Raw genomic sequence first — 18,608 nt, forward strand, 5'->3', positions numbered from 1 at the left:
CTAGCACCCTGTTATTGCTGCTGTTATCTTACCTGTTGTTTTAGCTAGCTCTCCCAATCAAGACCTGCAATCACTTTATGCCTTATTGTATGTCTCTCTCAAATATCAATATGCCTTGCATACTGTTGTTCAGGCTAGTTTTCATAATCATTGTTTTGGTTTGCAATGGACCCTGTAGTTCCACTCTCCGTACCTCTGATACCCCCTTTGTCCCACCCCCCACACATGCGGTGACCTCACCCATTGAGACCAGCATGTCCAGAGATACAACCTCTCTTATCATCACCCAGTGCCTGGGCTTGCCTCCGCTGTACCCGCGCCCCTCCATACCCCTGTCTGCACATTATGCCCAGAATCTATTCTACCACGCCCATAAATCTGCTCCTTTTATTCTTTGTCCCCAACGCTCTAGGCGACCAGTTTTGATAGCCTTTAGCCGCACCCTCATCCTACTACTCCTCTGTTCCTCGGGTGATGTGGAGGTAAACCCAGGCCCTGCATGTCCCCAGTCACCCTCATTTGTTGACTTCTGCGATCGAAAAAGCCTTGGCCTCATGCATGTCAACATCAGAAGCCTCCTCCCTAAGTTTGCCTTACTCACCGCTTTAGCACACTCTGCCAATCCTGATGTCCTTGCCGTGTCCGAATCCTGGCTTAGGAAGGCCACCAAAAATTCTGAGATTTCCATACCCAACTATAACACTTTCCGTCAAGATAGAACTGCCAAAGGGGGAGGAGTTGCAATCTACTGCAGAGATAGCCTGCAAAGTTCTGTCATACTTTCCAGGTCTATGCCCAAACAGTTCGAACTTCTAATTTTAAAAATTAATCTCTCCAGAAATAAGTCTCTCACTGTTGCCGCCTGCTACCGACCCCCCTCAGCTCCCAGCTGTGCCCTGGACACCATCTGTGAATTGATCGCTCCCCATCTAGCTTCAGAGTTTGTTCTGTTAGGTGACCTAAACTGGGATATGCTTAACACCCCGGCAGTCCTACAATCCAAGCTTGATGCCCTCAATCTCACACAAATCATCAAGGAACCCACCAGGTACAACCCTAAATCCGTAAACATGGGCACCCTAATAGACATTATCCTGACCAACCTGCCCTCCAAATACACCTCTGCTGTCTTCAATCAAGATCTCAGCGATCACTGCCTCATTGCCTGTATCCGCCACGGGTCCGCGGTCAAACGACCACCCCTCATCACTGTCAAACGCTCCCTAAAACACTTCTGCGAGCAGGCCTTTCTAATCGACCTGGCCCGGGTACCCTGGAAGGATATTGACCTCATCCCGTCAGTTGAGGATGCCTGGTCATTCTTTAAATGTTACTTCCTCACCATATTAGACAAGCATGCTCCGTTCAAAAAATGCAGAACCAAGAACAGATATAGCCCTTGGTTCACTCCAGACCTGACTGCCCTCGACCAGCACAAAAACATCCTGTGGCGAACTGCAATAGCATCGAAGAGCCCCCGCGATATGCAACTGTTCAGGGAAGTCAGGAACCAATACACGCAGTCAGTCAGGAAAGCAAAGGCCAGCTTTTTCAAGCAGAAATTCGCATCCTGTAGCTCTAACTCCAAAAAGTTCTGGGATACTGTAAAGTCCATGGAGAACAAGAGCACCTCCTCCCAGCTGCCCACTGCACTGAGGCTAGGTAACACGGTCACCACCGATAAATCCGTGATAATCGAAGACTTCAACAAGCATTTCTCAATGGCTGGCCATGCCTTCCTCCTGGCGACTCCAACCTTGGCCAACAGCCCCGCCCCCCCCGCTGCTACTCGCCCAAGCCTCCCCAGCTTCTCCTTTACCCAAATCCAGATAGCAGATGTTCTGAAAGAGCTGGAAAACCTGGACCCATACAAATCAGCTGGGCTTGACAATCTGGACCCCCTATTTCTGAAACTGTCCGCCGCCATTGTCGCACCCCCTATTACCAGCCTGTTCAACCTCTCCTTCGTATCATCTGAGATCCCCAAGGATTGGAAAGCTGCCGCGGTCATCCCCCTCTTCAAAGGGGGAGACACCCTGGACCCAAACTGTTACAGACCTATATCCATCCTGCCCTGCCTATCTAAGGTCTTCGAAAGCCAAGTCAACAAACAGATCACTGACCATCTCGAATCCCACCGTACCTTCTCCGCTGTGCAATCCGGTTTCCGAGCCGGTCACGGGTGCACCTCAGCCACGCTCAAGGTACTAAACGACATCATAACCGCCATCGATAAAAGACATTACTGTGCAGCCGTCTTCATCGACCTGGCCAAGGCTTTCGACTCTGTCAATCACCATATTCTTATCGGCAGACTCAGTAGCCTCGGTTTTTCTAATGACTGCCTTGCCTGGTTCACCAACTACTTTGCAGACAGAGTTCAGTGTGTCAAATCGGAGGGCATGTTGTCCGGTCCTCTGGCAGTCTCTATGGGGGTACCACAGGGTTCAATTCTCGGGCCGACTCTTTTCTCTGTATACATCAATGATGTTGCTCTTGCTGCGGGCGATTCCCTGATCCACCTCTACGCAGACGACACCATTCTATATACTTCCGCCCCTTCCTTGGACACTGTGCTATCTAACCTCCAAACGAGCTTCAATGCCATACAACACTCCTTCCGTGGCCTCCAACTGCTCTTAAACGCTAGTAAAACCAAATGCATGCTTTTCAACCGTTCGCTGCCTGCACCCGCACGCCCGACTAGCATCACCACCCTGGACGGTTCCGACCTAGAATATGTGGACATCTATAAGTACCTAGGTGTCTGGCTAGACTGCAAACTCTCCTTCCAGACTCATATCAAACATCTCCAATCCAAAATCAAATCAAGAATCGGCTTTCTATTCCGCAACAAAGCCTCCTTCACTCACGCCGCCAAACTTACCCTAGTAAAACTGACTATCCTACCGATCCTCGACTTCGGCGATGTCATCTACAAAATAGCTTCCAACACTCTACTCAGCAAACTGGATGCAGTTTATCACAGTGCCATTCGTTTTGTTACTAAAGCACCTTATACGACCCACCACTGCGACCTGTATGCCCTAGTCGGCTGGCCCTCGCTACATGTTCGTCGTCAGACCCACTGGCTCCAGGTCATCTACAAGGCTATGCTAGGTAAAGTGCCGCCTTATCTCAGTTCACTGGTCACGATGGCTACACCCACCCGCAGCACGCGCTCCAGCAGGTGTATCTCACTGATCATCCCTAAAGCTAAAACCTCATTTGGACGCCTTTCCTTCCAGTTCTCTGCTGCCTGCGACTGGAACGAATTGCAAAAATCTCTGAAGTTGGAGACTTTTATCTCCCTCAACAACTTTAAAAATCTGCTATCCGAGCAGCTAACCGATCGCTGCAGCTGTACATAGTCCATCTGTAAACTACCCACCCAATTTACCTACCTCACCCCCCATACTGCTTTTATTTATTTACTTTTCTGCTCTTTTGCACACCAGTATCTCTTCTTGCACATGATCATCTGATGATTTATCACTCCAGTGTTAATCTGCTAAATTGTAATTTTCGATTTATTGCCTACCTCATGCCTTTTGCACACATTGTATATAGATTCTCTTTTTTTCTACCATGTTATTGACTTGTTTATTGTTTACTCCATGTGTAACTCTGTGTTGTCTGTTCACACTGCTATGCTTTATCTTGGCCAGGTCGCAGTTGCAAATGAGAACTTGTTCTCAACTAGCCTACCTGGTTAAATAAAGGTGAAATAAAAAAATAAAAAAATAAAAAAGAGGGATAATTTACTAATTGTTATTTCACTGTGTGAAGTTGTTATTTCATCTTCTGATTATTACTGCAAAGCAGCATGACTCCTGCGCGAGAGGCGCTAAACAACTGTCAGAAGTGGGATTTGAACCCACGCCTCCAGGGGAGACTGCGACCTGAACGCAGCGCCTTAGACCGCTCGGCCATCCTGACTGCTGGACAGTAACTGGGTTTCGGGTTAAAGAGTAGAAGACCAGTAAATGACCAGTAAATAAAGACCAGTAAATGCACGATACTGACTTGCACTTTCAATAGTCATTTGTTTTTATCAATTACAAGCTCCAGTCATTGATTTAACCTCAATATGGCCTTCAATGGGAAACGCGTAGAAAATCGTCATTGATTGAGCGCTAAAGTGGCCTCAGAATATGGACATTCTGATATAAATGATCAAATTGCTCAGATAAGACCGAAAAGGTGTCTGGAAGTATCAGCAACCATCAGGGTAAGAGTGACAACAGGTCCACATGGGGGAAATCTTAACAAATGGCTTAATGGGTATTTTCAGCGCAATCTTGTTTTTATTTATTTTTAGGGTTTAACAAGGCAGCTCACCTGTGACCTGTGGCTTGACTTTAGATGTGGCGACTTCGATTAACCTGAAGACTATATGTTTGTTCTTCCCGCCAATACAATCCACTGACAACGACCGACGAGTTGTGCCTTCCGAGATGCCTTTTGTTATTTGCCTGTTTGGGAAATTGCGCGAATCTTGCAATTCTCTTTCAGCCTCTCATCAACTAGCTGTTTTTGCAGAATGTTACAAATACGATAGTTATTCACTAGTCATATTAACTAGGTGGTATTTCCATTACCGTAAGTCATTTATTTATCAACTGGTTTTCAACAAAGCAGCATGACATGCAGGCGCTAAAGAGTTGTCAGAAGTGGATGTCGAACACACGCCTCCAGGGGAGACTGCGACCTGAATGGCTTAATGGTTATTTTCAACGCAATCGTGTTTTTATTATATTTTTCGGGTTTAACAAGGCATCTCACCTATGACGTGTGGCTTGACTTTAGATGCGGCGAGTTCGATTACCCTGCAGACTATAAAAGTGTCTTCAGAATATGGCCATTTTGACATGAATATAAAAATCCCTCAGATAGGACCAAAAAAGTGTCTGGAGCAATCCGTCAGGGTAAGAGTGACAACAGGTCCACATGTCAAAATGGGGGAAATCTTAGCAAAAGGCTTAATGGTTATTCATGAGAATCCTGTTGTTGTATTTTTGAGTGTATCATGGGATCTCACCTGAAATCTGTGGCTTGCCCACAAACCTGTAACCTATGCTACTGTTGCCTATAGAGCTAGAAGGATGGATAACCAGGTGTGTAAATGTGTGAGGTGAGATAGATGGCCTGCAGTCCTATCCCAAATGGACACCTGATCCCTATGTACTTGTGGAGATCTGAGAGGATGTGATTGGTATATGAAACACGAATAAACTTCCACCTCCGGAGGGGTCAAAAAAATGTAATTCCGTTGTCGGCAGGATTCGAACCTGCGCGGGAAGATCCCAATGGATTTCTAGGCCATCGCCTTAACCACTCGGCCACGACAACTGTGACAGTAGAATTGTTTGTTAGAAGTGAAGGGCCCGGCAGGCATAGCCTAGAGCAAACGATAATTTAATAACTGAAGGATAATGTAGTAAGTCACTATAATGCATTAACTTCATGAAATGTTCCCCTCATTCAGTTGTTATTAAGTACTGCTTTTTCTTATTTTCTTTGTCCAGCTCCAGAAGGTTGAGAGAATCCAAGATGGCGTAGCAGTCGGACGTGTGTTTGTATTGTCCTGTATTGTCCTGTCGCGTGTAAATAGTAAATAGTAAATAGTCTTCGTATTTTTCGTATACATTTCGTATATATTTTAATTTCACTTTCCATCTAGGAACTGAATATACATTCCTACATTCCGCCTCACCCAATGTCGTACGGACCTGCTATTTTTTTTTATACTTTAGAACCGTAACCTCAAGCAGAAGCTAGCCAGATAACTAGCTACTAGCTAGTAGTCAGTTAGCCACTGCTGCGGTCTTCACCCTCAACTCGGACACAGCCAGCTTCAATACCGGGCCAATACCTGCCAGTCTGCAAGCGCGATATCAACCCAGAGCATATAGGACTGCTTTTTCTCTACCACATCACCGGATTCCTGACGCAAGCTCTGGACAATTACACCGTATCATCACAGCTAGCTAGCTGCAACCGAGTGGCTACTACTGGCTAACACCTCTGTCCCGAAGCAAGCACCAGTTAGCCTTGAGCTAGTCTCGAGCTAGGCCCATCTGCCGGCTAGCTGCAAGCGCGATATCAACCCAGAGCATATAGGACTGCTTTTTCTCTACCACATCACCGGATTCCTGACGCAAGCTCTGGACAATTACACCGTATCATCACAGCTAGCTAGCTGCAACCGAGTGGCTACTACTGGCTAACACCTCTGTCCCGAAGCAAGCACCAGTTAGCCTTGAGCTAGCATCGAGCTAGGCCCATCTGCCGGCTAGCTGAAGAGGTCTACCAGCGAATTCTTGGGCTACAATACCAGCTACAAGCTAATTTAGCCATTTTTTTTATTTTATTTTTTTTTTATTTTTTTTTGCTACTGCTAGTAGCTTTTACCTTCTGCACAGACACCAGCCCTGTTATTAGCCTGGATATTACTCACCAATTTACCAGCATCGGACTGTCTCTCGACAACAACGCCGGATTCCTGCCGTAATCCCTGAGCCACTGCTTCTGATCCTCACAGCTAGCTTGCGGCTAGCGCAGCTAGCGCCACTGCCACGAAGCTAGCACCAGTTAGCAAACACAATTCTACAATTCACAACCTCTCTTTCGCCATCGCCATCTGGCTTGGATTCTCTGTCGACACAACCACGTCTGAGCAGACCCCCTCCGTCTGAGCAGACCACCCCCCGGGCTACTAACTTTAAACGCCGCGTGCTAGCTTAGTGGAGGCCTCCTCTGCTCCATCTACGGCTGCCCCCTGGACACTATGATCACTTGGCTACATAGCTGATGCATGCTTGACTGTCCATTAATTCACGGTACTCCATTCTGTTTATTTGTGTTTTATCTGTCGGCTCTGTGCTTTAACTCAGGATCTGTGTGTAGTTAATCCGACCCTCTCTGCCTAGTCGTCGCCATTTTTACCTGTTGTTGCTGTGTTAGACTAGCACCCTGTTATTGCTGCTGTTATCTTACCTGTTGTTTTAGCTAGCTCTCCCAATCAAGACCTGCAATCACTTTATGCCTTATTGTATGTCTCTCTCAAATATCAATATGCCTTGCATACTGTTGTTCAGGCTAGTTTTCATAATCATTGTTTTGGTTTGCAATGGACCCTGTAGTTCCACTCTCCGTACCTCTGATACCCCCTTTGTCCCACCCCCCACACATGCGGTGACCTCACCCATTGAGACCAGCATGTCCAGAGATACAACCTCTCTTATCATCACCCAGTGCCTGGGCTTGCCTCCGCTGTACCCGCGCCCCTCCATACCCCTGTCTGCACATTATGCCCAGAATCTATTCTACCACGCCCATAAATCTGCTCCTTTTATTCTTTGTCCCCAACGCTCTAGGCGACCAGTTTTGATAGCCTTTAGCCGCACCCTCATCCTACTACTCCTCTGTTCCTCGGGTGATGTGGAGGTAAACCCAGGCCCTGCATGTCCCCAGTCACCCTCATTTGTTGACTTCTGCGATCGAAAAAGCCTTGGCCTCATGCATGTCAACATCAGAAGCCTCCTCCCTAAGTTTGCCTTACTCACCGCTTTAGCACACTCTGCCAATCCTGATGTCCTTGCCGTGTCCGAATCCTGGCTTAGGAAGGCCACCAAAAATTCTGAGATTTCCATACCCAACTATAACACTTTCCGTCAAGATAGAACTGCCAAAGGGGGAGGAGTTGCAATCTACTGCAGAGATAGCCTGCAAAGTTCTGTCATACTTTCCAGGTCTATGCCCAAACAGTTCGAACTTCTAATTTTAAAAATTAATCTCTCCAGAAATAAGTCTCTCACTGTTGCCGCCTGCTACCGACCCCCCTCAGCTCCCAGCTGTGCCCTGGACACCATCTGTGAATTGATCGCTCCCCATCTAGCTTCAGAGTTTGTTCTGTTAGGTGACCTAAACTGGGATATGCTTAACACCCCGGCAGTCCTACAATCCAAGCTTGATGCCCTCAATCTCACACAAATCATCAAGGAACCCACCAGGTACAACCCTAAATCCGTAAACATGGGCACCCTAATAGACATTATCCTGACCAACCTGCCCTCCAAATACACCTCTGCTGTCTTCAATCAAGATCTCAGCGATCACTGCCTCATTGCCTGTATCCGCCACGGGTCCGCGGTCAAACGACCACCCCTCATCACTGTCAAACGCTCCCTAAAACACTTCTGCGAGCAGGCCTTTCTAATCGACCTGGCCCGGGTACCCTGGAAGGATATTGACCTCATCCCGTCAGTTGAGGATGCCTGGTCATTCTTTAAATGTTACTTCCTCACCATATTAGACAAGCATGCTCCGTTCAAAAAATGCAGAACCAAGAACAGATATAGCCCTTGGTTCACTCCAGACCTGACTGCCCTCGACCAGCACAAAAACATCCTGTGGCGAACTGCAATAGCATCGAAGAGCCCCCGCGATATGCAACTGTTCAGGGAAGTCAGGAACCAATACACGCAGTCAGTCAGGAAAGCAAAGGCCAGCTTTTTCAAGCAGAAATTCGCATCCTGTAGCTCTAACTCCAAAAAGTTCTGGGATACTGTAAAGTCCATGGAGAACAAGAGCACCTCCTCCCAGCTGCCCACTGCACTGAGGCTAGGTAACACGGTCACCACCGATAAATCCGTGATAATCGAAGACTTCAACAAGCATTTCTCAATGGCTGGCCATGCCTTCCTCCTGGCGACTCCAACCTTGGCCAACAGCCCCGCCCCCCCCGCTGCTACTCGCCCAAGCCTCCCCAGCTTCTCCTTTACCCAAATCCAGATAGCAGATGTTCTGAAAGAGCTGGAAAACCTGGACCCATACAAATCAGCTGGGCTTGACAATCTGGACCCCCTATTTCTGAAACTGTCCGCCGCCATTGTCGCACCCCCTATTACCAGCCTGTTCAACCTCTCCTTCGTATCATCTGAGATCCCCAAGGATTGGAAAGCTGCCGCGGTCATCCCCCTCTTCAAAGGGGGAGACACCCTGGACCCAAACTGTTACAGACCTATATCCATCCTGCCCTGCCTATCTAAGGTCTTCGAAAGCCAAGTCAACAAACAGATCACTGACCATCTCGAATCCCACCGTACCTTCTCCGCTGTGCAATCCGGTTTCCGAGCCGGTCACGGGTGCACCTCAGCCACGCTCAAGGTACTAAACGACATCATAACCGCCATCGATAAAAGACATTACTGTGCAGCCGTCTTCATCGACCTGGCCAAGGCTTTCGACTCTGTCAATCACCATATTCTTATCGGCAGACTCAGTAGCCTCGGTTTTTCTAATGACTGCCTTGCCTGGTTCACCAACTACTTTGCAGACAGAGTTCAGTGTGTCAAATCGGAGGGCATGTTGTCCGGTCCTCTGGCAGTCTCTATGGGGGTACCACAGGGTTCAATTCTCGGGCCGACTCTTTTCTCTGTATACATCAATGATGTTGCTCTTGCTGCGGGCGATTCCCTGATCCACCTCTACGCAGACGACACCATTCTATATACTTCCGCCCCTTCCTTGGACACTGTGCTATCTAACCTCCAAACGAGCTTCAATGCCATACAACACTCCTTCCGTGGCCTCCAACTGCTCTTAAACGCTAGTAAAACCAAATGCATGCTTTTCAACCGTTCGCTGCCTGCACCCGCACGCCCGACTAGCATCACCACCCTGGACGGTTCCGACCTAGAATATGTGGACATCTATAAGTACCTAGGTGTCTGGCTAGACTGCAAACTCTCCTTCCAGACTCATATCAAACATCTCCAATCCAAAATCAAATCAAGAATCGGCTTTCTATTCCGCAACAAAGCCTCCTTCACTCACGCCGCCAAACTTACCCTAGTAAAACTGACTATCCTACCGATCCTCGACTTCGGCGATGTCATCTACAAAATAGCTTCCAACACTCTACTCAGCAAACTGGATGCAGTTTATCACAGTGCCATTCGTTTTGTTACTAAAGCACCTTATACGACCCACCACTGCGACCTGTATGCCCTAGTCGGCTGGCCCTCGCTACATGTTCGTCGTCAGACCCACTGGCTCCAGGTCATCTACAAGGCTATGCTAGGTAAAGTGCCGCCTTATCTCAGTTCACTGGTCACGATGGCTACACCCACCCGCAGCACGCGCTCCAGCAGGTGTATCTCACTGATCATCCCTAAAGCTAAAACCTCATTTGGACGCCTTTCCTTCCAGTTCTCTGCTGCCTGCGACTGGAACGAATTGCAAAAATCTCTGAAGTTGGAGACTTTTATCTCCCTCAACAACTTTAAAAATCTGCTATCCGAGCAGCTAACCGATCGCTGCAGCTGTACATAGTCCATCTGTAAACTACCCACCCAATTTACCTACCTCACCCCCCATACTGCTTTTATTTATTTACTTTTCTGCTCTTTTGCACACCAGTATCTCTTCTTGCACATGATCATCTGATGATTTATCACTCCAGTGTTAATCTGCTAAATTGTAATTTTCGATTTATTGCCTACCTCATGCCTTTTGCACACATTGTATATAGATTCTCTTTTTTTCTACCATGTTATTGACTTGTTTATTGTTTACTCCATGTGTAACTCTGTGTTGTCTGTTCACACTGCTATGCTTTATCTTGGCCAGGTCGCAGTTGCAAATGAGAACTTGTTCTCAACTAGCCTACCTGGTTAAATAAAGGTGAAATAAAAAAATAAAAAAATAAAAAAGAGGGATAATTTACTAATTGTTATTTCACTGTGTGAAGTTGTTATTTCATCTTCTGATTATTACTGCAAAGCAGCATGACTCCTGCGCGAGAGGCGCTAAACAACTGTCAGAAGTGGGATTTGAACCCACGCCTCCTGGGGAGACTGCGACCTGAACGCAGCGCCTTAGACCACTCGGCCATCCTGACTGCTGGACAGTAACTGGGTTTCGGGTTAAAGAGTAGAAGACCAGTAAATGACCAGTAAATAAAGACCAGTAAATGCACGATACTGACTTGCACTTTCAATAGTCATTTGTTTTTATCAATTACAAGCTCCAGTCATTGATTTAACCTCAATATGGCCTTCAATGGGAAACGCGTAGAAAATCGTCATTGATTGAGCGCTAAAGTGGCCTCAGAATATGGACATTCTGATATAAATGATCAAATTGCTCAGATAAGACCGAAAAGGTGTCTGGAAGTATCAGCAACCATCAGGGTAAGAGTGACAACAGGTCCACATGGGGGAAATCTTAACAAATGGCTTAATGGGTATTTGCAGCGCAATCTTGTTTTTATTTATTTTTAGGGTTTAACAAGGCAGCTCACCTGTGACCTGTGGCTTGACTTTAGATGCGGCGACTTCGATTATCCTGAAGACTATATTTTTGTTCTTCCCGCCAATACAATCCACTGACAACGACCGACGAGTTGTGCCTTCCGAGATGCCTTTTGTTATTTGCCTGTTTGGGAAATTGCGCGAATTCTTGCAATTCTCTTTCAGCCTCTCATCAACTAGCTGTTTTTGCAGAATGTTACAAATACGATAGTTATTCACTAGTCATATTAACTAGGTGTTATTTCCATTACCGTAAGTCATTTATTTATCAACTGGTTTTCAACAAAGCAGCATGACATGCAGGCGCTAAAGAGTTGTCAGAAGTGGATGTCGAACACACGCCTCCAGGGGAGACTGCGACCTGAATGGCTTAATGGTTATTTTCAACGCAATCGTGTTTTTATTATATTTTTCGGGTTTAACAAGGCATCTCACCTATGACGTGTGGCTTGACTTTAGATGCGGCGAGTTCGATTACCCTGCAGACTATAAAAGTGTCTTCAGAATATGGCCATTTTGACATGAATATAAAAATCCCTCAGATAGGACCAAAAAAGTGTCTGGAGCAATCCGTCAGGGTAAGAGTGACAACAGGTCCACATGTCAAAATGGGGGAAATCTTAGCAAAAGGCTTAATGGTTATTCATGAGAATCCTGTTGTTGTATTTTTGAGTGTATCATGGGATCTCACCTGAAATCTGTGGCTTGCCCACAAACCTGTAACCTATGCTACTGTTGCCTATAGAGCTAGAAGGATGGATAACCAGGTGTGTAAATGTGTGAGGTGAGATAGATGGCCTGCAGTCCTATCCCAAATGGACACCTGATCCCTATGTACTTGTGGAGATCTGAGAGGATGTGATTGGTATATGAAACACGAATAAACTTCCACCTCCGGAGGGGTCAAAAAAAAATATTTTCGTTGTCGGCAGGATTCGAACCTGCGCGGGAAGATCCCAATGGATTTCTAGTCCATCGCCTTAACCACTCGGCCACGACAACTGTGACAGTAGAATTTTTTGTTAGAAGTGAAGGGCCCGGCAGGCATAGCCTAGAGCAAACGATAATTTAATAACTGAAGGATAATGTAGTAAGTCACTATAATGCATTAACTTCATGAAATGTTCCCCTCATTCAGTTGTTATTAAGTACTGCTTTTTCTTATTTTCTTTGTCCAGCTCCAGAAGGTTGAGAGGGATAATTTACTAATTGTTATTTCACTGTGTGAAGTTGTTATTTCATCTTCTGATTATTACTGCAAATGACTCCTGCGCGAGAGGCGCTAAACAACTGTCAGAAGTGGGATTTGAACCCACGCCTCCAGGGGAGACTGCGACCTGAACGCAGCGCCTTAGACCGCTCGGCCATCCTGACTGCTGGACAGTAACTGGGTTTCGGGTTAAAGAGTAGAAGACCAGTAAATGACCAGTAAATAAAGACCAGTAAATGCACGATACTGACTTGCACTTTCAATAGTCATTTGTTTTTATCAATTACAAGCTCCAGTCATTGATTTAACCTCAATATGGCCTTCAATGGGAAACGCGTATAAAATCGTCATTGATTGAGCGCTAAAGTGGCCTCAGAATATGGACATTCTGATATAAATGATCAAATTGCTCAGATAAGACCGAAAAGGTGTCTGGAAGTATCAGCAACCATCAGGGTAAGAGTGACAACAGGTCCACATGGGGGAAATCTTAACAAATGGCTTAATGGGTATTTGCAGCGCAATCTTGTTTTTATTTATTTTTAGGGTTTAACAAGGCAGCTCACCTGTGACCTGTGGCTTGACTTTAGATGCGGCGACTTCGATCATCCTGAAGACTATATTTTTGTTCTTCCCGCCAATACAATCCACTGACAACGACCGACGAGTTGTGCCTTCCGAGATGCCTTTTGTTATTTGCCTGTTTGGGAAATTGCGCGATTCTTGCAATTCTCTTTCAGCCTCTCATCAACTAGCTGTTTTTGCAGAATGTTACAAATACGATAGTTATTCACTAGTCATATTAACTAGGTGTTATTTCCATTACCGTAAGTCATTTATTTATCAACTGGTTTTCAACAAAGCAGCATGACATGCAGGCGCTAAAGAGTTGTCAGAAGTGGATGTCGAACACACGCCTCCAGGGGAGACTGCGACCTGAATGGCTTAATGGTTATTTTCAACGCAATCGTGTTTTTATTATATTTTTCGGGTTTAACAAGGCATCTCACCTATGACGTGTGGCTTGACTTTAGATGCGGCGAGTTCGATTACCCTGCAGACTATAAAAGTGTCTTCAGAATATGGCCATTTTGACATGAATATAAAAATCCCTCAGATAGGACCAAAAAAGTGTCTGGAGCAATCCGTCAGGGTAAGAGTGACAACAGGTCCACATGTCAAAATGGGGGAAATCTTAGCAAAAGGCTTAATGGTTATTCATGAGAATCCTGTTGTTGTATTTTTGAGTGTATCATGGGATCTCACCTGAAATCTGTGGCTTGCCCACAAACCTGTAACCTATGCTACTGTTGCCTATAGAGCTAGAAGGATGGATAACCAGGTGTGTAAATGTGTGAGGTGAGATAGATGGCCTGCAGTCCTATCCCAAATGGACACCTGATCCCTATGTACTTGTGGAGATCTGAGAGGATGTGATTGGTATATGAAACACGAATAAACTTCCACCTCCGGAGGGGTCAAAAAAATAGTAATTTCGTTGTCGGCAGGATTCGAACCTGCGCGGGAAGATCCCAATGGATTTCTAGTCCATCGCCTTAACCACTCGGCCACGACAACTGTGACAGTAGAATTGTTTGTTAGAAGTGAAGGGCCCGGCAGGCATAGCCTAGAGCAAACGATAATTTAATAACTGAAGGATAATGTAGTAAGTCACTATAATGCATTAACTTCATGAAATGTTCCCCTCATTCAGTTGTTATTAAGTACTGCTTTTTCTTATTTTCTTTGTCCAGCTCCAGAAGGTTGAGAGGGATAATTTACTAATTGTTATTTCACTGTGTGAAGTTGTTATTTCATCTTCTGATTATTACTGCAAGCAGCATGACTCCTGCGCGAGAGGCGCTAAACAACTGTCAGAAGTGGGATTTGAACCCACGCCTCCAGGGGAGACTGCGACCTGAACGCAGCGCCTTAGACCGCTCGGCCATCCTGACTGCTGGACAGTAACTGGGTTTCGGGTTAAAGAGTAGAAGACCAGTAAATGACCAGTAAATAAAGACCAGTAAATGCACGATACTGACTTGCACTTTCAATAGTCATTTGTTTTTATCAATTACAAGCTCCAGTCATTGATTTAACCTCAATATGGCCTTCAATGGGAAACGCGTAGAAAATCGTCATTGATTGAGCGCTAAAGTGGCCTCAGAATATGGACATTCTGATATAAATGATCAAATTGCTCAGATAAGACCGAAAAGGTGTCTGGAAGTATCAGCAACCATCAGGGTAAGAGTGACAACAGGTCCACATGGGGGAAATCTTAACAAATGGCTTAATGGGTATTTGCAGCGCAATCTTGTTTTTATTTATTTTTAGGGTTTAACAAGGCAGCTCACCTGTGACCTGTGGCTTGACTTTAGATGCGGCGACTTCGATTATCCTGAAGACTATATTTTTGTTCTTCCCGCCAATACAATCCACTGACAACGACCGACGAGTTGTGCCTTCCGAGATGCCTTTTGTTATTTGCCTGTTTGGGAAATTGCGCGATTCTTGCAATTCTCTTTCAGCCTCTCATCAACTAGCTGTTTTTGCAGAATGTTACAAATACGATAGTTATTCACTAGTCATATTAACTAGGTGTTATTTCCATTACCGTAAGTCATTTATTTATCAACTGGTTTTCAACAAAGCAGCATGACATGCAGGCGCTAAAGAGTTGTCAGAAGTGGATGTCGAACACACGCCTCCAGGGGAGACTGCGACCTGAATGGCTTAATGGTTATTTTCAACGCAATCGTGTTTTTATTATATTTTTCGGGTTTAACAAGGCATCTCACCTATGACGTGTGGCTTGACTTTAGATGCGGCGAGTTCGATTACCCTGCAGACTATAAAAGTGTCTTCAGAATATGGCCATTTTGACATGAATATAAAAATCCCTCAGATAGGACCAAAAAAGTGTCTGGAGCAATCCGTCAGGGTAAGAGTGACAACAGGTCCACATGTCAAAATGGGGGAAATCTTAGCAAAAGGCTTAATGGTTATTCATGAGAATCCTGTTGTTGTATTTTTGAGTGTATCATGGGATCTCACCTGAAATCTGTGGCTTGCCCACAAACCTGTAACCTATGCTACTGTTGCCTATAGAGCTAGAAGGATGGATAACCAGGTGTGTAAATGTGTGAGGTGAGATAGATGGCCTGCAGTCCTATCCCAAATGGACACCTGATCCCTATGTACTTGTGGAGATCTGAGAGGATGTGATTGGTATATGAAACACGAATAAACTTCCACCTCCGGAGGGGTCAAAAAAATGTAATTTCGTTGTCGGCAGGATTCGAACCTGCGCGGGAAGATCCCAATGGATTTCTAGTCCATCGCCTTAACCACTCGGCCACGACAACTGTGACAGTAGAATTGTTTGTTAGAAGTGAAGGGCCCGGCAGGCATAGCCTAGAGCAAACGATAATTTAATAACTGAAGGATAATGTAGTAAGTCACTATAATGCATTAACTTCATGAAATGTTCCCCTCATTCAGTTGTTATTAAGTACTGCTTTTTCTTATTTTCTTTGTCCAGCTCCAGAAGGTTGAGAGGGATAATTTACTAATTGTTATTTCACTGTGTGAAGTTGTTATTTCATCTTCTGATTATTACTGCAAAGCAGCATGACTCCTGCGCGAGAGGCGCTAAACAACTGTCAGAAGTGGGATTTGAACCCACGCCTCCAGGGGAGACTGCGACCTGAACGCAGCGCCTTAGACCGCTCGGCCATCCTGACTGCTGGACAGTAACTGGGTTTCGGGTTAAAGAGTAGAAGACCAGTAAATGACCAGTAAATAAAGACCAGTAAATGCACGATACTGACTTGCACTTTCAATAGTCATTTGTTTTTATCAATTACAAGCTCCAGTCATTGATTTAACCTCAATATGGCCTTCAATGGGAAACGCGTAGAAAATCGTCATTGATTGAGCGCTAAAGTGGCCTCAGAATATGGACATTCTGATATAAATGATCAAATTGCTCAGATAAGACCGAAAAGGTGTCTGGAAGTATCAGCAACCATCAGGGTAAGAGTGACAACAGGTCCACATGGGGGAAATCTTAACAAATGGCTTAATGGGTATTTGCAGCGCAATCTTGTTTTTATTTATTTTTAGGGTTTAACAAGGCAGCTCACCTGTGACCTGTGGCTTGACTTTAGATGCGGCGACTTCGATTATCCTGAAGACTATATTTTTGTTCTTCCCGCCAATACAATCCACTGACAACGACCGACGAGTTGTGCCTTCCGAGATGCCTTTTGTTATTTGCCTGTTTGGGAAATTGCGCGATTCTTGCAATTCTCTTTCAGCCTCTCATCAACTAGCTGTTTTTGCAGAATGTTACAAATACGATAGTTATTCACTAGTCATATTAACTAGGTGTTATTTCCATTACCGTAAGTCATTTATTTATCAACTGGTTTTCAACAAAGCAGCATGACATGCAGGCGCTAAAGAGTTGTCAGAAGTGGATGTCGAACACACGCCTCCAGGGGAGACTGCGACCTGAATGGCTTAATGGTTATTTTCAACGCAATCGTGTTTTTATTATATTTTTCGGGTTTAACAAGGCATCTCACCTATGACGTGTGGCTTGACTTTAGATGCGGCGAGTTCGATTACCCTGCAGACTATAAAAGTGTCTTCAGAATATGGCCATTTTGACATGAATATAAAAATCCCTCAGATAGGACCAAAAAAGTGTCTGGAGCAATCCGTCAGGGTAAGAGTGACAACAGGTCCACATGTCAAAATGGGGGAAATCTTAGCAAAAGGCTTAATGGTTATTCATGAGAATCCTGTTGTTGTATTTTTGAGTGTATCATGGGATCTCACCTGAAATCTGTGGCTTGCCCACAAACCTGTAACCTATGCTACTGTTGCCTATAGAGCTAGAAGGATGGATAACCAGGTGTGTAAATGTGTGAGGTGAGATAGATGGCCTGCAGTCCTATCCCAAATGGACACCTGATCCCTATGTACTTGTGGAGATCTGAGAGGATGTGATTGGTATATGAAACACGAATAAACTTCCACCTCCGGAGGGGTCAAAAAATGTATTTTCGTTGTCGGCAGGATTCGAACCTGCGCGGGAAGATCCCAATGGATTTCTAGTCCATCGCCTTAACCACTCGGCCACGACAACTGTGACAGTAGAATTGTTTGTTAGAAGTGAAGGGCCCGGCAGGCATAGCCTAGAGCAAACGATAATTTAATAACTGAAGGATAATGTAGTAAGTCACTATAATGCATTAACTTCATGAAATGTTCCCCTCATTCAGTTGTTATTAAGTACTGCTTTTTCTTATTTTCTTTGTCCAGCTCCAGAAGGTTGAGAGGGATAATTTACTAATTGTTATTTCACTGTGTGAAGTTGTTATTTCATCTTCTGATTATTACTGCAAAGCAGCATGACTCCTGCGCGAGAGGCAGCTAAACAACTGTCAGAAGTGGGATTTGAACCCACGCCTCCAGGGGAGACTGCGACCTGAACGCAGCGCCTTAGACCGCTCGGCCATCCTGACTACTGGACAGTAACTGGGTTTCGGGTTAAAGAGTAGAAGACCAGTAAATGACCAGTAAATAAAGACCAGTAAATGCACGATACTGACTTGCACTTTCAATAGTCATTTGTTTTTATCAATTACAAGCTCCAGTCATTGATTTAACCTCAATATGGCCTTCAATGGGAAACGCGTAGAAAATCGTCATTGATTGAGCGCTAAAGTGGCCTCAGAATATGGACATTCTGATATAAATGATCAAATTGCTCAGATAAGACCGAAAAGGTGTCTGGAAGTATCAGCAACCATCAGGGTAAGAGTGACAACAGGTCCACATGGGGGAAATCTTAACAAATGGCTTAATGGGTATTTGCAGCGCAATCTTGTTTTTATTTATTTTTAGGGTTTAACAAGGCAGCTCACCTGTGACCTGTGGCTTGACTTTAGATGCGGCGACTTCGATTATCCTGAAGACTATATTTTTGTTCTTCCCGCCAATACAATCCACTGACAACGACCGACGAGTTGTGCCTTCCGAGATGCCTTTTGTTATTTGCCTGTTTG

The 18,608-nt window shown here is 45.1% G+C and overlaps 11 non-coding genes across 11 annotated transcripts; all 11 read right to left on the minus strand.

Moving 5' to 3' along the window:
* Positions 1–3,856: 3,856 nt before the first annotated feature.
* On the minus strand, positions 3,857–3,939 carry trnal-cag. The gene has a single exon. It is a non-coding gene; the product is annotated as a tRNA-Leu (tRNA).
* Positions 3,940–5,270: 1,331 nt separating this feature from the next.
* trnas-aga lies at positions 5,271–5,352 on the minus strand. The gene has a single exon. It is a non-coding gene; the product is annotated as a tRNA-Ser (tRNA).
* A 5,471-nt stretch (positions 5,353–10,823) lies between these two features.
* Positions 10,824–10,906, minus strand: trnal-cag. Its single transcript has one exon. It is a non-coding gene; the product is annotated as a tRNA-Leu (tRNA).
* Positions 10,907–12,238: 1,332 nt separating this feature from the next.
* Positions 12,239–12,320, minus strand: trnas-aga. Its single transcript has one exon. It is a non-coding gene; the product is annotated as a tRNA-Ser (tRNA).
* A 289-nt stretch (positions 12,321–12,609) lies between these two features.
* On the minus strand, positions 12,610–12,692 carry trnal-cag. Its single transcript has one exon. It is a non-coding gene; the product is annotated as a tRNA-Leu (tRNA).
* A 1,332-nt stretch (positions 12,693–14,024) lies between these two features.
* On the minus strand, positions 14,025–14,106 carry trnas-aga. The gene has a single exon. It is a non-coding gene; the product is annotated as a tRNA-Ser (tRNA).
* Positions 14,107–14,400: 294 nt separating this feature from the next.
* On the minus strand, positions 14,401–14,483 carry trnal-cag. The gene has a single exon. It is a non-coding gene; the product is annotated as a tRNA-Leu (tRNA).
* Positions 14,484–15,814: 1,331 nt separating this feature from the next.
* On the minus strand, positions 15,815–15,896 carry trnas-aga. Its single transcript has one exon. It is a non-coding gene; the product is annotated as a tRNA-Ser (tRNA).
* Positions 15,897–16,191: 295 nt separating this feature from the next.
* trnal-cag lies at positions 16,192–16,274 on the minus strand. Its single transcript has one exon. It is a non-coding gene; the product is annotated as a tRNA-Leu (tRNA).
* A 1,330-nt stretch (positions 16,275–17,604) lies between these two features.
* trnas-aga lies at positions 17,605–17,686 on the minus strand. The gene has a single exon. It is a non-coding gene; the product is annotated as a tRNA-Ser (tRNA).
* A 296-nt stretch (positions 17,687–17,982) lies between these two features.
* trnal-cag lies at positions 17,983–18,065 on the minus strand. Its single transcript has one exon. It is a non-coding gene; the product is annotated as a tRNA-Leu (tRNA).
* Between the last annotated feature and the right edge of the window lie 543 nt (positions 18,066–18,608).

The sequence above is a fragment of the Salvelinus namaycush genome, chromosome 40, assembly GCF_016432855.1.
Source record: "Salvelinus namaycush isolate Seneca chromosome 40, SaNama_1.0, whole genome shotgun sequence".
Lineage (NCBI taxonomy): Eukaryota > Metazoa > Chordata > Actinopteri > Salmoniformes > Salmonidae > Salvelinus > Salvelinus namaycush.